Source organism: Amborella trichopoda, chromosome 4 (assembly GCF_054954075.1).
Source record: "Amborella trichopoda isolate Santa Cruz 75 chromosome 4, AtrichopodaSantaCruz75HAP2 v2.0, whole genome shotgun sequence".
Classification (NCBI taxonomy): Eukaryota; Viridiplantae; Streptophyta; class Magnoliopsida; order Amborellales; family Amborellaceae; genus Amborella; species Amborella trichopoda.
The window spans coordinates 24,214,437-24,231,016 of NC_142339.1; the positions used below are offsets into that span (position 1 = coordinate 24,214,437).

General features: G+C 37.6%; 1 protein-coding gene across 2 annotated transcripts in view; it reads right to left on the bottom strand.

Moving 5' to 3' along the window:
• The window catches only part of LOC18425305 (VQ motif-containing protein 9), a 42,940-nt gene that overhangs the window by 10,547 nt on the left and 15,813 nt on the right, over positions 1–16,580 (bottom strand). Inside the window, exon 2 of one of the 2 annotated variants that reach the window (XM_006829869.4) lies at positions 1,924–15,530. The exons of the other annotated variant lie outside the window; for it this stretch is intronic. The gene's annotated coding sequence lies outside the window, so the exon portion shown is untranslated. Of the gene's footprint in view, positions 1–1,923; positions 15,531–16,580 lie in introns of those variants that run through there. 2 annotated transcript variants of the gene reach the window in all.

The window sequence follows — 16,580 nt, forward strand, 5'->3', positions numbered from 1 at the left end:
TTTTGGAGTAGCCTATTTAGTTTAAGAGGCATGGCTCAATCGGGATAAGGATAAAATTAAGGTTTTCAAAAGTTATGGAAAAGTCGATGGCCTCATGTATTTGTCTTGAGGTGTGCTTTTCTCAATGGAAAAAGTTTATATAAAGGCGCAACTTTATAATGTAGAACTATGGATGCACCTTAAAAATCCATCGGAAAAGGTAATTTCAATGTTCAAAAACCCTTTGATTGATCATCTCGACATCGAGATGTATGACCATGAAAAATAATGCATTTTACAACATATTATCTACACCGTCTATTTTCAAGATTTTCATATGTTTATAAATCTACTTGATTTTAACCATTTTTAAATTTAAAATTTTATAATTAGGTATAAAAATAGATTTTGAGATAATCCTAAGAACATTTTACATCAAAATTATATACCATCATAAAATTTGAAGGTGCACAACTACAAATGCATCCGTATACCAACAGCACCTTTCTCATTAGTTATTTTACAAAGTGATATGCCAGGAAAGAAGGAATCTTAAGTATTTAGAGAGGGAATGTTTTTCTCTTTATATATTGGTTATTTTGTAGAGAGTGAAAGTGCAAGAAAAAGAAAGAATATCGGGTGTTTAGAAGGAGAATCATAGAAAGAAAAAAACTTAGTGGAAGATTGAGTTTTGAGTATCTTGATCTATTAAGTGCCTCATAATTTATTTCTTTCAATTAATGAAAATCCATCGATCATCTTTGCATGTACATGCAACTTATAATGATCCATGTAAAATCCGAAGTTTTTTTTGCATTATTTATTTCCTGATTTATTTTTTTGTGTTTATTGCTTGCTTGATGCAAGCTCTATTTTTCTACCTTCTCTTCTATTATAACGACATTCCATCAAAGTACAGGATACCAGCCAAATTCCTGCTAAATTTTCCTGTCACTGACTATATCACTATTCTCTCATTAAAAATTAGTTTTTGAAGAATTAAATTCTCTCCCTTTTTTTTCGTTTGTGGATAAGTATGAAAAATAAAATCCAGTAAAACTTGTTTGTCCCACGCTAAAATATCACAGGAATCTGAATCCTCCAACACTAGCTCAAAAATCCATAAAAATCAAACATTGAACACGCTATTGACTTTTTTAGAATATATTATGAAAGATTAAGAGTCACAAACAACAGGGGATGCAATGCATACATTCTTTTGACAATCTCAAATGCCCAATTTGGGGGGCCAACAACTCTTTCTCACAACAAAATCTTAAAAGCCGAATTTACGTGTCCTAAAATTCAATCCAATATGAAGGCATTTAATAAACAACACCCATCTCCTTACCATGAACCGTAACTTGCAAGGCCCTAGAACAGACAAAAGATGAACCCCTCGCCCCCCCCCCCCCCCCCCCCCCCCCCCAACCCAACGAATGAACTCATAATCTAGCCTGAACAGTGACAACGGGCAAAAGATGAAACCCCCCAACCAATGAATGAACTCATAATCTAACCTGAACAGATGCAATGTTTAACAAAATATTTGACCAAAGAAGGGAAGCGAAAAAATGAAGATACAACGTTTAACAACATATTTTCCCAAAGTAGGGATGCAAAAAACTGAAAGAGATCCCATGTTGCAGAGAGCATTTACATTCCCATCTGAGCAGGACGTTGTGCTCCTCAACAAATATGATCTCCCTGGAGCAGTAAACAAGTCATTCTAAGTTGCAACTATGTCTTTGTCTCAACAAATTCTTAAAAGGGCTTCCCTTTTCAGGCAGGAACTTGTGCTCCATGACAAATATGGACTTGTAAAGCAATATAACAAGTCATTCCAAGTTGCAACAATGTCCTCTCAAAAATCAAATTCTTGAAAGGGCTTCCTTAATTGCAAAGGCAGAAACAAGATCATAAACTCAATGATGAAGAATGAGAAAAGTCAATGACAGCTCAATTCAATAAAACAAACTTACAAATGTGCTTGGTCCAGCACGAAATTGCGGTTGACATGGTATATAAACCATGACGTGCTTCGATTCTTTTCTATTTTCATCACTCTTAAGTAGCAATCTGCTAGTTTAATGGTTATCTAAAATCACCTAGGAATGCAAAACGGAAAGCACCAACCATTGCCTGTGTATCCAGATAGAAGCTAGAGGACCCATGAAAAACTTACACAAGGATAGCCTTTGAAAGAAAGATCACAAAGGAACACGCACCCATAAGTAATATCAGCACGAAATCCTATTCAGAATTTTGGAATAACACAAAGTGGCTTGAATTCATTCAGCACCAACCTTAGCAATGATGGATCCACCTCTTTTGGCAGAGGCGCGTAAGAATAATCAGAAGTACTAAACCCAGCTAACCACATGTAAACTGCAAGGTGTTCAAGCAGCTCTTCATTAGCCTTTCTTTCAGAAGCATGACAACAATCACACATTCGCTATTGCTTTTCAACTCCAGACCATAAGCATTGTAGTTTATCTTGCCAATCCAATGGTGTACCACATCACTGCCTTAGAGCAACCAACACATTGAAAAACCATTACTTAACCTGCTATAAGTTCCTGCTTGAGCCAAGCAATATTGGCAGTCGTAATACCATTTTCAGTTGCTTTTGATGAATAACACCTTTTTCCATGGTTGATGAAGAATACCATTTACAAATAAAATTCCATGTTATCTTGGAAATTAGAAGATGGTCTGTGTCTAAGCATTCTGTTATCATACAGTAACATAATTCTTAAGGCTGATCACCAGGCTTCTCAGGACAGACGAGGAGCAGGTAACCAAATGGAGTTGCAAAATAGGAGTTCTAGAAGGTTGAGGATTCAAGCTCCTAGGGAATGGATGCACAATATAGATGTATACGACAACACCTGGAACACAAATATACTTAAAAAGTACGATTTTTCTTTTTCAGTGTTTCACTTTAGCTTCACTATGAGACACCTAGTCTATATTGAGATGAGTCTCAGGATCACGCTTACGGACCCTTTCGTGAAAACTTAAGCTGGACAAATAAACAAATAAGTAAATTTGTGGTTAACAAATGCATACAAAATGCATTACGTAACTGTACAATTTGAAACTAATTATAATATTTCATAAACCACGCCAGGTTAACCAGAAAATGAAAACCAGAGAGAGTGTTCTAAATTTACAGAGAATTTTTTTAGAGAGTTTTGGAAATAGCTACAGAAAGAGTTGGATGTGATAGCCTTAAAGATAAAGCAATAACATCATTAAGGACGAATTAAGTGATACTTACTTACAATCAACAAGGATACAACATTATTGCCAATGTCCAATGTACGTTAAGCTTGTCAAAAGAAGCAACCCTAAGTGTGCCAGTAAGTAACTATCAGCATACCGTAAAGCAAGCGACAACTCAAGGGGAGATGACAATGGTGCAAAGCGTTCAGGTTATGCATCAGGTTCAAGGTAACAATGTGTTGAGTTTTTTAGGTTCGCCTATTGTGGGTAGAAGAACCTTAATGAGATATGGTATTTGAATGTGGCATAGAAATGAGTAGGAATCATAATAGGATTGGGATAGATATTTAGATAAGAAAAATATTTCGGACTTTGGAGAAATATAACTAGATCTGGGATTTGGATGAATATATTAATTGGATAGAAATTCTTCCAAGATAGGGAGTCTTGGAATTTGGACAGAGAGAAAAAGACACTTTCCTCATTTGCTTTAGAGAATCATGTGCCATACGTCTCGACCCCGTGTTACTAGTCTCTCCGTTCTCTAGGTCCTCTCTAGAAAGAATAAGAGCTACTTACGTTCCATTACAAGAATCCTTGGGCCATCTCCATCAAAGGCTTGGGGATTTGCATTGCATAAATCCTGTTTTTAGTTCGAGTAATTAAAAGTCAATCTAAGGTTACAAGCATCGAGCTCTCGACCAAGAGGAACCAATTGCGGAAGAAAAGGGTAAAGATCAACAACAACAACAAGAGGGAATTCAAATTCAAAAAATGTGTTTAATCTCTCTTTGATCCTCTTATTTGTGTTTTTACTGTGTTTGGGGATCATCAATAGATTCCAACATTGGTCTCCGAGCACTTTTAGTACATATTCACCTCTCAGATTTGATAGTTGTGTAGTTGGTTCGTGAAAACACAATGTAACCTAGTTTTTAGAAAGATTTTTTTTTTTTGGTGGTCCTGTTGTGTTTTTCAAAGCATACAAGCCCTCATGGCTGTCAGACATAATCTGGGGGTGCATGAGGCACATACAGGCGCACTCGGCATGGGCGGGGCATCCACAAGTGCGCCAGTCACATTCCGGGCGCACCATGCATGTTGTGGTCCTGTATGACAGACCACCCAACGTTCACACAGATACCGTAGAAGCTCACTCCATGCACTCAGGGCGTGAGCCATGCTGGTCTTGTGCAGTGGATACACAATGGACAAGCCAGTTGTATACCCATCACGTGGATGCACAGGAGCACAGTGCGGTGCACATGCGAGGGTGTAAGTGACGTGCACATATAGCACGCACCTGCATGAAGAATGTATCAAGCCACTCGCGGTGTGCTCGCATTTGTAGAAAATGTGTGAGGCGCATGTGCGATGCACAAGCATGCATCACACATGCACGTGTCATCATACATGTGATTTCTGTAACTAGAGAGACAAGGCACAAAGCCGCACAAGTTTTAGTGAGGCCGCAATCTCACCGGTAAGAGTTTACTGTGAGGCCTAGGGCTGTGGTGTGGCTGCATAGCATAGGTACGACCTCAACACCGCACAAGTGAGGCAGTACCAAAAACATGAAGCCGCACTCACGCAAACACAGATGCACTGATGAACAGTGATTAAGCCTTACTTTGCTGCATGCAACCATAGGGTCTTAGTTTGGAACTGCAGTTGTGTAGCAACAATGTGCAGCCTTAGAGCAGCAAAACTAGGTCCAACCTTCCGAAGGCCAAACTTTTGCATCCAAGTCTCCATTTTCAACATGTTATGTGTTTTTAGGGAGCTCGTGAAGTAGAACGCAACAAGTAGGGTAACAATTGTAGATTGTGCCCACAAGACCGTTGTTTTGGCCTTAAATCATATAATGTGCTTTAATTACACTTTTAGTAAAAGGTGCCATGTGGTATCTCTTACTAGTATTTGCACCTTCTAGTTATGTGAAATTTCTGATTCAAGTTTTTTTTGGAAGTACAACATTCTTTACCCTTGAAGACTCATGAGAGAGCTCAGAACAATGATACAGATACGAATATGTAAGCACGTGTGCACAATCCCCGTTATCCATGCTGTTTACTCTATTTTTCTTCATGGGTATAGACTGCAATAGCTTCAAAGACTATGATTGCCCACCTCATTAAAGGGGAGAAACTGGATGGTCACAATTATGTCATGTGGCACCATAAAATCCAATACCTGCTTGATGAGCAAGGTGTCCTGAAACATTTCAATGTGAACCCCACTAAGGAAGGAAACCCAACACAAGCGCGTCGCGATATAGAAGCATACTAATCATGGCTAAAATGAGATAGATGTGCACCCACCACTACATTAGTAGCATGCACAATAACCTGATTGGTCAGTTTGAGAGCAATCTGATACTAGGGAGATGCAGCATGCTTCGCAACTTCAATTTGCTGGCACCTCAAGCCACTAGGAAGAGTGTGCCACATTGGCATTCGAAAACATATAAAATGCGACTAAATGTCCCCATAACAGAGCATTTGAGAAAAATGTCATAAACGATATGTGACTTGAGCACCACTGGCAGTTCCTTTAGTGATGGGCAACAAATTTTGGTTGTGCTCTGATCATTTCGTCCTTCTTGAGAGGAGATGAAGATAATGATGACACATGATGAAAACGCCAAAACTTTAGCTCATTTATTTCATCATCAAGAGCTATCATTTATTTCATCATCAAGGTGGAAAAGCCTGCTCTGTTCATGATAGTTTCGTCCCCTTGTTTGCTAAACAAGGCAAACCTGTGTACTAAGAAACCCAAGGGCATGCTTAGGGGTAACATCCATCCCAAGAAAGAGGATAAATCAGCCTTAACCTGCTTCAATTTTAGGAAGACCAGCCACTTTGCTTGTGAATGCATGGAGTCAAAGAAGATACGAATTGATCATCTCATCATTTTTACTGGTCTAAACAAAAAGGTGCCAGTTGCTCATTAATTCTATAACAGTTGTATTATGGATTCAGGAGCAACAAAACACTGAAAGATGACAATGGATTCGTGGAGCTTCACTGAGTTCTAGTAGGTAACGTGAAGATTTTCATGGGAAACAATGCGTTAAGGATGTGGTGGGCATGGGGACCTATCCTTTACAGTTGTGATCTAGTAGGACCATGTTTCCCCATGATGTGCTCTACACTCCTAGAATGATGAGCAGCCTAAAGGACATTTAATTTCATATTTAGATAATAGGGTCCAAATCGAATTTAATGATGATTCTATTTTTCATGGTTTTCTTCATAATGGTTCGTTTACTTTGGATTTGGAAGATTTTATTTATTATTTTCCTTCTTTTCATGATAATGCATCATCTCTTTCTTTTTCTCTCTGTTTCTTTCTCTATTGTTTACCATGATGTTTCTACTTCCATGTTATAGCAAGCAACATTGGGACATTAGAAAAAGATAGGATGGCAAGATTAATTTAAAAAGGGCTTCTAAGATCCTTGACCAAAGTTAACTTACGCACATGATGCAAAGATTAATTACAAAAGAGCTTTTAACATCCTTGACCAAACTACCAGTTTCAAAAAAAAAAAAAATTCCTTGACCAAAGTAAACTTACCCACATGTGAACCATGTTTAGTGGTTAACTAGAAAACCATTTCCTAAAGCTCAAAGATCAAAAGAACCTTTAGAAATCATCCACTCAAATATTTTGTGGCCCTTTTAATGTGATGACCTGTGACAAATCACAATATTTCGTCACTTTCATATATGCTTAATCTCGCATAAATCTGAGGCAATTAATTACTTCAAGGGATTTAAGTTGCAGGTTGAGAACTAGTCATTAGAACTCACAAGGCGCGAGAATATGCCTCTAAATTATATAGTAAACTATGTGGGTATCATTGGATTTGTCGACAGGAGACAATAATTTAGAGGAATATGTGAGTCACTCATACATAGCATCTCTTTCTCTTATAAAGGGTTCCCCCAATTGAGATGTTTCCACAAGTAATTGAAATTCAATTTCTTTTCTTTTTTTTTGACAAGTTAAAATTCAATTTCTTGATCTGTGCCTTCAATTTTTATAAACTTATGTCTTATACTTCACATCAAGGTGTTACAGAGAAAAGGAATCGTACCCAAATGGACGATCTCCCGATGACGTTTTTAGGAGATGCTCCATTGACCATTGTGTACATCTTAAAAAGGGTCCTTTAAGTTCATGCCCAGAACCTCTTATGAGTCATGAACAAGTAGAAAGCCAGACCTATAAGCGTATAGAGTCTAAAGAGAGTAGCCTAAGAGAGGTCAAATCCCTCGATGATGACTTCATTGAAACAAAGTTCCCTTGCAAAAAATTGTCTAGCATGATTCTAGACTTATATGAGATAGTTGATACTCATATCAAGAATGGTGAGGAAATTCCTCCACTTGACAATGACAATGGGAGCATTCCCATAGTCGTCAATGATAGAGGAAGTGAACCACAATTCATTCTTGAACCTCGTACGAGTGCATGTGGAGGAGTTCTCTGAAAAATTTTAGATTGAAGGGGAAGGTTTGATGTGCATCTTCATTGATGAGGATTATCATGAAGCGCTTTGATTCCATGTTGAATGTAAGTGAATTTCAATGGACAAAGAAATTAGTTCCCCTAGATAGAAAGGTCATCACGAACAAGTAAGTCACTAAAATTAAAAGAAATGTCGATGGAACTACAGACATATACAAATCCTCAAAGGTAGCGGAAGGTTTCACCCAAATTGAGGTGTAGACTACAACAAGACACTCTCCCTTGCAGTGAGATACTTGCCATTGTTGTCCATTTGAACATAGAACCTTAGCAAATGGATGTCAAGACAACATTCCTCAATAGGAATTTGAAGGAAGAGATTTAAAAGAAGTAGCCAAAGGGCTATGAGAGCCATGAGCAAGAACAGAAAGTTTGTCAACTCGCCAAGTCAATTTATGGACATAAGTAATCCTTCAAACAGTCGTAAATGAGATTTCATAGGATTGTGAGTTCATATGGATTTTCAATGATTGCACAGGACCATTGTGTGCATGTTAAACACCATAAGAAAATCTTCATGATCTTGTCATGTATGTCAATGACATACTAATGGCTTAATGACAAGGAGATGATTGATGCCATTGAGAAGTGGTTGTCCTCCAAAATTGAAATAGACAGGGCAAGGCACATTATGTGCTCAGTGTTAAGATCGAGCATGATCATTCCAAGAAGCCCCTAAGTTTGTCCCAAGAACTTGCATACGATTCGATATGAATAAATGCAAGCCCATAGATACTCCTGTTGAAAAGAGTCATGTGCTTAGTCTAGATATTTGTCCCAAGATAGAGGCTGAAAAAGAAATGATATCCCTTGTAACCCATAGGAATGCAAATAGGACTCTCATGTATGACATGTTATGCACGAGACCATATATTTTTTATGTCATAGAACTTGTTAGAAACTACTGGAGCAATCCAAGTCCAAAACACTGGCAAGCCATGAAGAGTATATACTATGATATCTTCATGGAACTACAAACTACTCACTGCTCCTTCAAGAAAATGATCTATGGTTATGAGGATACAGTGATTGGGCAGGTGACCTGGATGTGTGCGAGTCGCCATCAAGATATGCCTTCACTGTGGGACGAGGAGAAATTTCCTAGTCTAGACAGAAGCAAAAATGTGTACATTGCTTGTTGTGCAATGTCGTAGGAGGGCTGTGGCTCAAGAGGTTCCTATGAGCCATAGGGGTCACTCCAAGTGCTTAAGAGCCTATGACCGGTTTAAAAAACCACACATAACTGGCTTTAACAATGGAACCAAAGTATCACAATAAGACAAAGCACATAAAATCAAGTATCATTATGTACGAGATGTCATAGAGAAGAAAAATATCGTATTAATATATATTCCAAAAAGTAGAATGCTAACAGATCCCTTGACTAGGCCTATACCTAGAGATACCTATACACACATATCAAATGAATGGGACATAGAAGTTCCTCAATTGTTTTCTATACCATGATCATTTGTCAACTCTTTTCATGCATGGATATACATTTTGTTTAGCATTTATATGAGTGATTCAATGTAATGTGGTTTGTTTAATGCACACACACAGTTTGGATGTACAACCATATTTGTGCACTAAAATGGGTGTTCATTGAGATAAATTGTCACGACAGATGCCCGTCTCTCGCACAGTATGACCGCCCTCAACGTCAATGTCAAGGACATTGGAGGATGAGACACATACAGTGTGTGAGTTAACCTCAATTAGACATCAAGATGAGAGTCTGTTTGAGATTGAAATGATCCATGTATATCATCCCACTAGATCATGTAGCATGTATAATAGCCAACTGTAAGAATCGGGAATGCTAAGGTAAGGTGCATGGATATGACCCTAGGAAACATTAGATGTGAAGGGATTCATGACTACGACTAGACTAAGACCTGCATGTTGTAAATATGACGCAAATCCTAGTACCTTATGTAATTTATACCATGGCATGTGACTCATATTACATGTGCTCAACGAGACCACTATGTTCATAGTGTAGAGGTCTATATAATGATCCATGTTCCCTATTTGCACAGTGCAAGAATTGCCAGTCACCTAATAAGTGCCATCATAAACCCTAATAATATATTAAGAAGTAGAGACTTGATACTGCTACTTTAGCATGCCTCCCCATGGTTGTGATTGACGCGGCCGGCTTAGGACCAAAGCCAAGAAACAGTCATGTTAAGCGCAATAATAGTAGGGGAGGAGAAAAGACCATTGGCAACACTCTGATTAGTCTTTGAAGAGGTCATTTTACTCAATGATGCTCATCAGTTGTACAACGATGTAAAAGTTTTTATCCAAATGTTATTTTGCCAAATATTTTAAAAACTAATATAACATAGTATAATACAATATAATATAAACATAATGTAATATATTTGCAAATGAAATTTCATGGCTTGCATGAAAACGATGTTTTATTACGTGAGTTGAGTGGGAGCGCATATAGGGGTTGAATGTCTCCTAAGCATAGAAAAGCTCGTGAGAGATTAGTGGAGATGCTCAATCCCATGTGGCCAATAGACTTCATTGGAGCCATTATTTTAGAGAGGAGGTGTTCTACATTAGTTTTGATGGAAAACTTTATGCGGTTCTTTCTGTAGAGATGCAGTCGCTTCTCAAAGTCTCATGGTTCATTTCCCTATTTAACATATCAAAGAGTTTTTTTTAACAAAGCTACATGTTTCCACCTATTTTGGGATGAGTTGGAGATGTTGACACTTGTAAATCGGCCACATGTGAGTAAAAGGACCAACATTGGATTTGGGTATTTGATTGTGGGTTAGAGATGAGAAGGAAATTCCAGCATGATTAAGTTAGATATTTTTTATAAGAGAATATTTAGAAATATCCTTATAGACATCTAAACTTAGGATTTAGATCAACATATAGAGTGGATAGGAATCTTTCCAAGATATAAGGAGATTTAGATAGAAAGTTTAAAGCACTTATTCATGTGTGCTTTTAGAGAATCATGTATCACACCTCTTTTTGGACGAGAGTAAGTAAAGAAGTTAGTCCAAAAGAATAGATTTTGTCTAGCCACATGGAATGCATGAACATTTACACGTAAGAGTATGGAGTTAGTGGATACAATGAGACGAAGGAAAGTAAACATAGCATGTCTACAGGAAACTAAACAGACAGAAGAAAAAGCTAAAGAAATATTTGGGTATAAACTTTAGTATACAGGAAAGGATAATGACATAAATGGTGTAGGTATAATAGTAGACAAAGATTTAAAAGATAAAGTAGTTAATATCAAGAGAATAGGTGATAGGCTCCTACTATTTAAACTTGCATTAGGGGAAATGATAATTAACATAATTAGTGCTTATCCACCACAGGTATGACTAAAGGATAGAATTAAGAGACAATTTTGGTATAGGATGAAAGAGTAAAACCACAATCTCATTGATTTGCTACATAGGATGAGAGAATGGTTTACTAAACCCTAAATCCCTAAAATCCTAAACCGTAAGCCTTTGGGGTTTAGTGGGTAGCCCGGGATCACTTGGTACTAGAGCCAGCACTGGCTTTGGATCTTCCCATTTTTAGGGGCAGAGGTTAGTGGGGAGTCTCTTTAGGTCTGTGTGGTGTTGTCCTGCTATTTCACATACCTCCATGGGAAGATAAGTCGGGCTCGACTAGTAGCATTCTCGTATCTTCATCCGATGTCTTGTATAGAGTCACTTGTAGGACGTCTGTTGCTTGCAAAAGTGGCTAAGAAAGACCATGTCCAACTCTCTTCCTTCTCAGCTTGGCAAGTATTGTAGCTGAGAGCAGGATGAGGAGGATGAAAACTCTCAGGTTCTAATCTCTGAGTTCCTTCGAAAAGATGGGCCTCGAGAAGCCAAGAAAATCCATATAGAAATATAAAGGCTAGAGATGTATATATGCTCAAGGGAAGTTACAGGATTTTGACCTAAGATTAGTAGATAATGTTGAAGTAGGGGAAGGGATGTTACAGGCTTTTGGCCTAAAACTTTTAAGGCCTATTTAGAACCATTATCCCTTAGTTTCCTTGATCAATTCTCTTTTAATTTAAATATTTCTAGTAAAATAAAACATAAGATCTTAAAAGATAAATCTCCCATTCCCAAATCCTGCACAACCTTATCAAAACTAAAAGGGTACTTTCCAAATATTCTTGGAAACCTTCATTCCTCTTTCTTTTCTCTTTATTTCATTCCTCTTTCCTAATCTTTATCAAATACAATGAATTCAATTTCCTTGGTCAACAAGTTTGGGAGGAGATAAGGATAGGTAGCAATGGGCGTCAAGGAGCCCTAATGGACCCAACTCCACACCAAATGCGCCCCCACGTGGGCCCTTGCCCATTGGGCCTCACATGATTCACGCATATTTTATGTGTGCCCAAAACGATTTTTAATCCCCAATAGGTCCTTTTAAAATGACTCATAAATTCTGAATGCTAAGATTCCCATTTATTTTTTGATTAAAAATTTATGGTGCAAAAATGAAACTTTTAATGGAACTTCAAATTCATTTTTAATAAATATTTTAATATACAAAAAAATTAAAATTGAATTGGATACATCGGTTCAAGAACATACGAAATTACTAAGACAGTTCAAGAACATACGAAATTACTAAGACAGTCCAATAAATAGAGGGAACATAGGTCCAATGTGTCGACTACAAGTTCTCCCTTAAGGACAAGTCATGCCCCATAAAGATGTGCACACGACCGCACAAGTGCAAGGAACATTTCTTCGGCACATGTACCTATCTTACCACAACAAGTCCCTTCCATAGATGCAGCTATCATGTATGCATAACTTGCAGCGATAATGTTGAGGTTTTGGCCCTTGCCCTTGCAAGCTGCCATCCACACACAAGCGACCGACAACCTTCTGGCTAACCACCTGGGTATCTTTTCGACCACAACAAGGGCCAAACCTGCAAACCCTCCATGGTTGTGCCTTATGCCCAAGGCTTAAGGGTCTTAAACTCCAATCCCAGACATAGATTACCCAAGTCGGGTGAGTCAACAAGTACTATGAAGCATGCCTCTCTGGTCCCACATGGACCACACTCCCATCAGAGCACAATATTTACTATAGTCATAGTTTTTACATGCTCTCGAGGCTTGTAAAGGCCACATACCCCAACCCACTAATCTAAAGAGGAAAAAAATGATGAAATTATGTTTATAAGCATTTCAGGAAAGTGAAGTCATCCCATTGGCAAAAACTTGAAGTTATGGTAATTAATAAGAGATGATCATGCATCCATAACAAATTTGGAAAAACCTAGTTTGCAAGCTTCCTCTGACATTATTAACCTTGGAAACCTGGAAGACCTAAGGTGACTCGCTCACCTCGATCTTAAGAACTGCATCCCTATTTCTTAACATAAAGATTTCCATGGACTCTTTAAGGGAGGTAAGTTGCCTGGTTTTCCCATGTAGAAAAGAGTTAAGTTTCTATAGGATGTTGGTAGCATCTATCATTTTATCGGCAGCAGGCTGTTACTACATCTTATCATCAGCAGACCAAACTTTAGCTTTATAGTGGGTCTTGGTAGCCAATTCACGCCTGGCCTAATGAAACCACAAACACAAACATGTTTGGATTCTTCAAATATATCCAGGAATGCCTGGGAAAAGGCTTTTTCTCTCAACAGATTCCAGCATGAACATCTCAATCTATATTAATGTTGATATGACAAAATGTACAAATGATTTGGAAATCCGCCAATGGGTATCTTGTTCATATGGCCCAAAACATTTTTAATAAAACAATAAACAGTATTCTATAATATGTTCAAAATCCAAATAAATGGCGTACCATGTCATCCACAACAAGGGAGTTAATTCAGACACAATGCTTCATGACTGCTTTAAGGCATAGAAATAAGAATGTTATAACCAAATTCTGCAACAAACAAAAGTGGCCCCGAATGCATTTCACAAGCACACCAATTATATAGAGGTGAATGACCGCGATGTATGAGGAAATGTCAGAAAATCTATCAAGACCAAGTACATAAAAGCCTGAACAGCAGTCAACTAAAGCTGTAGGTCAACAAATTCAGCCATTATTAAACAATCTAGGAACAATTTTTCTTAGTGAGTATAGAAGAAGCTAGAAACCGTTGTATTATAGATTTTTCCTTCTTGAGGTTATTATATGTATTATACCCTTCTTGCTAATAAAGATGTACACAGGCTAATTGGCCCCTTTTAAGAATGATAAAATTATTCTTGCATTGCTTTTTTTTTTCTTTTGATAACAAATTATTATTGCCTTTCCACTCTTCATATTCTTTTTGCATGAAGGTCATCCACAATCATTGCATCATAAAGTATTCCACATAAGGTTCAGAAAAGGTAGCCTGAGATATTCCAAACAAAGGGGATTCATGTGATTAAGTGCACTTGAATTACATTTAAGAAACATGTAGTAACAAATTAATGGATGAAAATCATTGCTATTATATATCAATCAGAAAACAAAAAAGAAGCATTGTTATTCCTAAAACTCTCTAATGACCGATGAAAATGAACAGAAATTGGAGCAAGGTTTGTGGCTTAAAGTTGCGACAGAGTAAAATATATGCATATAAAGACAGTTTTGAATAATCAAGTGCCATAGAAGTAATCATTTCAAATCCAAGCTAGTTTGGACTAATTTAGGGACTTAAATCAAATTTACAGAGGGAGAGCAGATCCATGAAATATGAAGAGCCCAAGAGGACATAAACACACCTCTAATAATTTCAAGAATGTCACGATCTTTGTTTATGCCATTCTTTTTTTTTTTTTAGTGTAACTACGTGATTACCAATGGAAAACACCATTCTATTTCTGTTTCCTTTTTTTAATAACACAGATTGTATAAAATAGAAGCATATGTTAAAGTTTGCACCACATTGTATTTGTTGTAAAAGAATTAAAAAGATAGGTCTTACAATAAAATGGTCATGTGAGGAAATATGGGATTGCTAAAAAATTGCTCGAGAAAGATAATATAAACGGAGCTGCAGATGTGCTGATATCTGAGTGATTGATGATAAGGCTTGCCCTAAGGGCACATTGTTTAGTCAGATTGTCCACCATGCCGTTGGTCTCACGCTATTTGTGGTGAAAGGAGATGTTGATAGGGCTATCGAGTTGGAATATGCGCGAACATACATTCAAGCATCCATGGACATGCGTCCCGCAAGCAGCGACCATGGATCCATCTATGGTCAATGTAGTAAATATGACAAGCCCCAAGAAAGACGAAATCCGAGTCGTTGGAAACGATTCTGAATCCGAATAATTTTAGGAATCGGAATCGCTGAACCGCAGTGGCTAGAAGATTCATGTTTTCTAAATTGACATCCATACAAGAGAAATCGTGGGGAAACAAGATTCTATTTTATAGGAATCGAAATTCAACCAAAATAGAATCGAGATCCCTACATGGATAAAATCAAGATTCCTAGCTCTATGAAATCAAGTTTCCGACAAAATGGAATCGAGATTCCTTCATTTATGGAATCAAGATTACAACATCTTAGGAATCGAGATCCCTAGACATTTTGAATCAAGATTCATACGAGTACGGAATCGAGATTCAACCAAACTTGGAATCAAGATTCATAGTAGTTTGGATTCAGATTTCGACCCATCCGAAGGAGTATGTGCCTTTGATACCAATGATGATGGCATGGAGTATTCAATTTTTATGTTACACTGGCAAGTTATCCTATATTTTAATATTCCAAGGCCCTGCAAAAGAAGTCATACTTTCCATTGATACCTGCAAAAGACATTGGAATGAAATTATTAAGAATTTAACTCTAGACTTTTGAATTTGAATATTAATATGCGGAACCAAAACTTAGGCAATGCATTCATCGGATTATTGTTTGGAGCACACATGCATATCAAAGATAATCGGCTCCAGATCCCGTTTCCAAATAACTCGAAACAAAATCCAAAAATATTTCAACCAATTTATAAGTCACAAATTTATGCACCTAGAATATTAGTATTTGATTTTGTGGTATTATAATCCCAAAAAAAAAAAAAGATCAAGGTTCTATGAGGGTGGAAACAAGTTTCAATGTTTGATTATTTCATTGTCTCTTGCATCTACTAAATGCAGTACCTGTCGCTCAGAAACCTGGATTCAAAAACAATTGAAACAAGTATCGTTATAGGTGGAAACCAGTTTCAACAAGTGTAGAATTATGATCCCCCAATTTCAAAATCGAAAATCAATAAATATTGGAAACAAGATTTTGTAAATATTGGAATCGAAATTCCAGACTTCACGGAAACGGGTTCCGTGAAGATTCCTTGTTGGAATCGCCAAATCGGGGTTACAACTCGGAATCGCAACCGTTGATGCGAGATTTGGGTAACCATGGGCAAAACTGTAGCTCCTTGACTATCTCTAGTGAGACCCTCGACTCCAAATATAATGGATTTGATGGCACCGATCCCTGGAGCGACCCATTGAGAAGAATGATTGGAAGGACTCCGACTTAAATTTTTATATTGTCCCCATAGATCAATAAGAAATCCAAGGTGAACAAGCTTTTGAATCCTTTCCACAGCATTGCCCAAGCGATAACATTGGCTCTTAACATTTGCCAAAATAGCTTCGGGAGGTCACACCAGATGTTCCACAGGGCAGCACAGAATCAAATCCTCCAGTGTCGGTCTCGAGAGAGGGAGAGAGGGGACCCAACGAGAAGGTGCCCGAGGGGGGAAGAAGGTTCTCGATAGTTATGGGATGGAATTTGGAACACGCACTCAAAGTCCAACAAGGTTAGGACACCAGTTTGAATGTGTGTCAGAAACA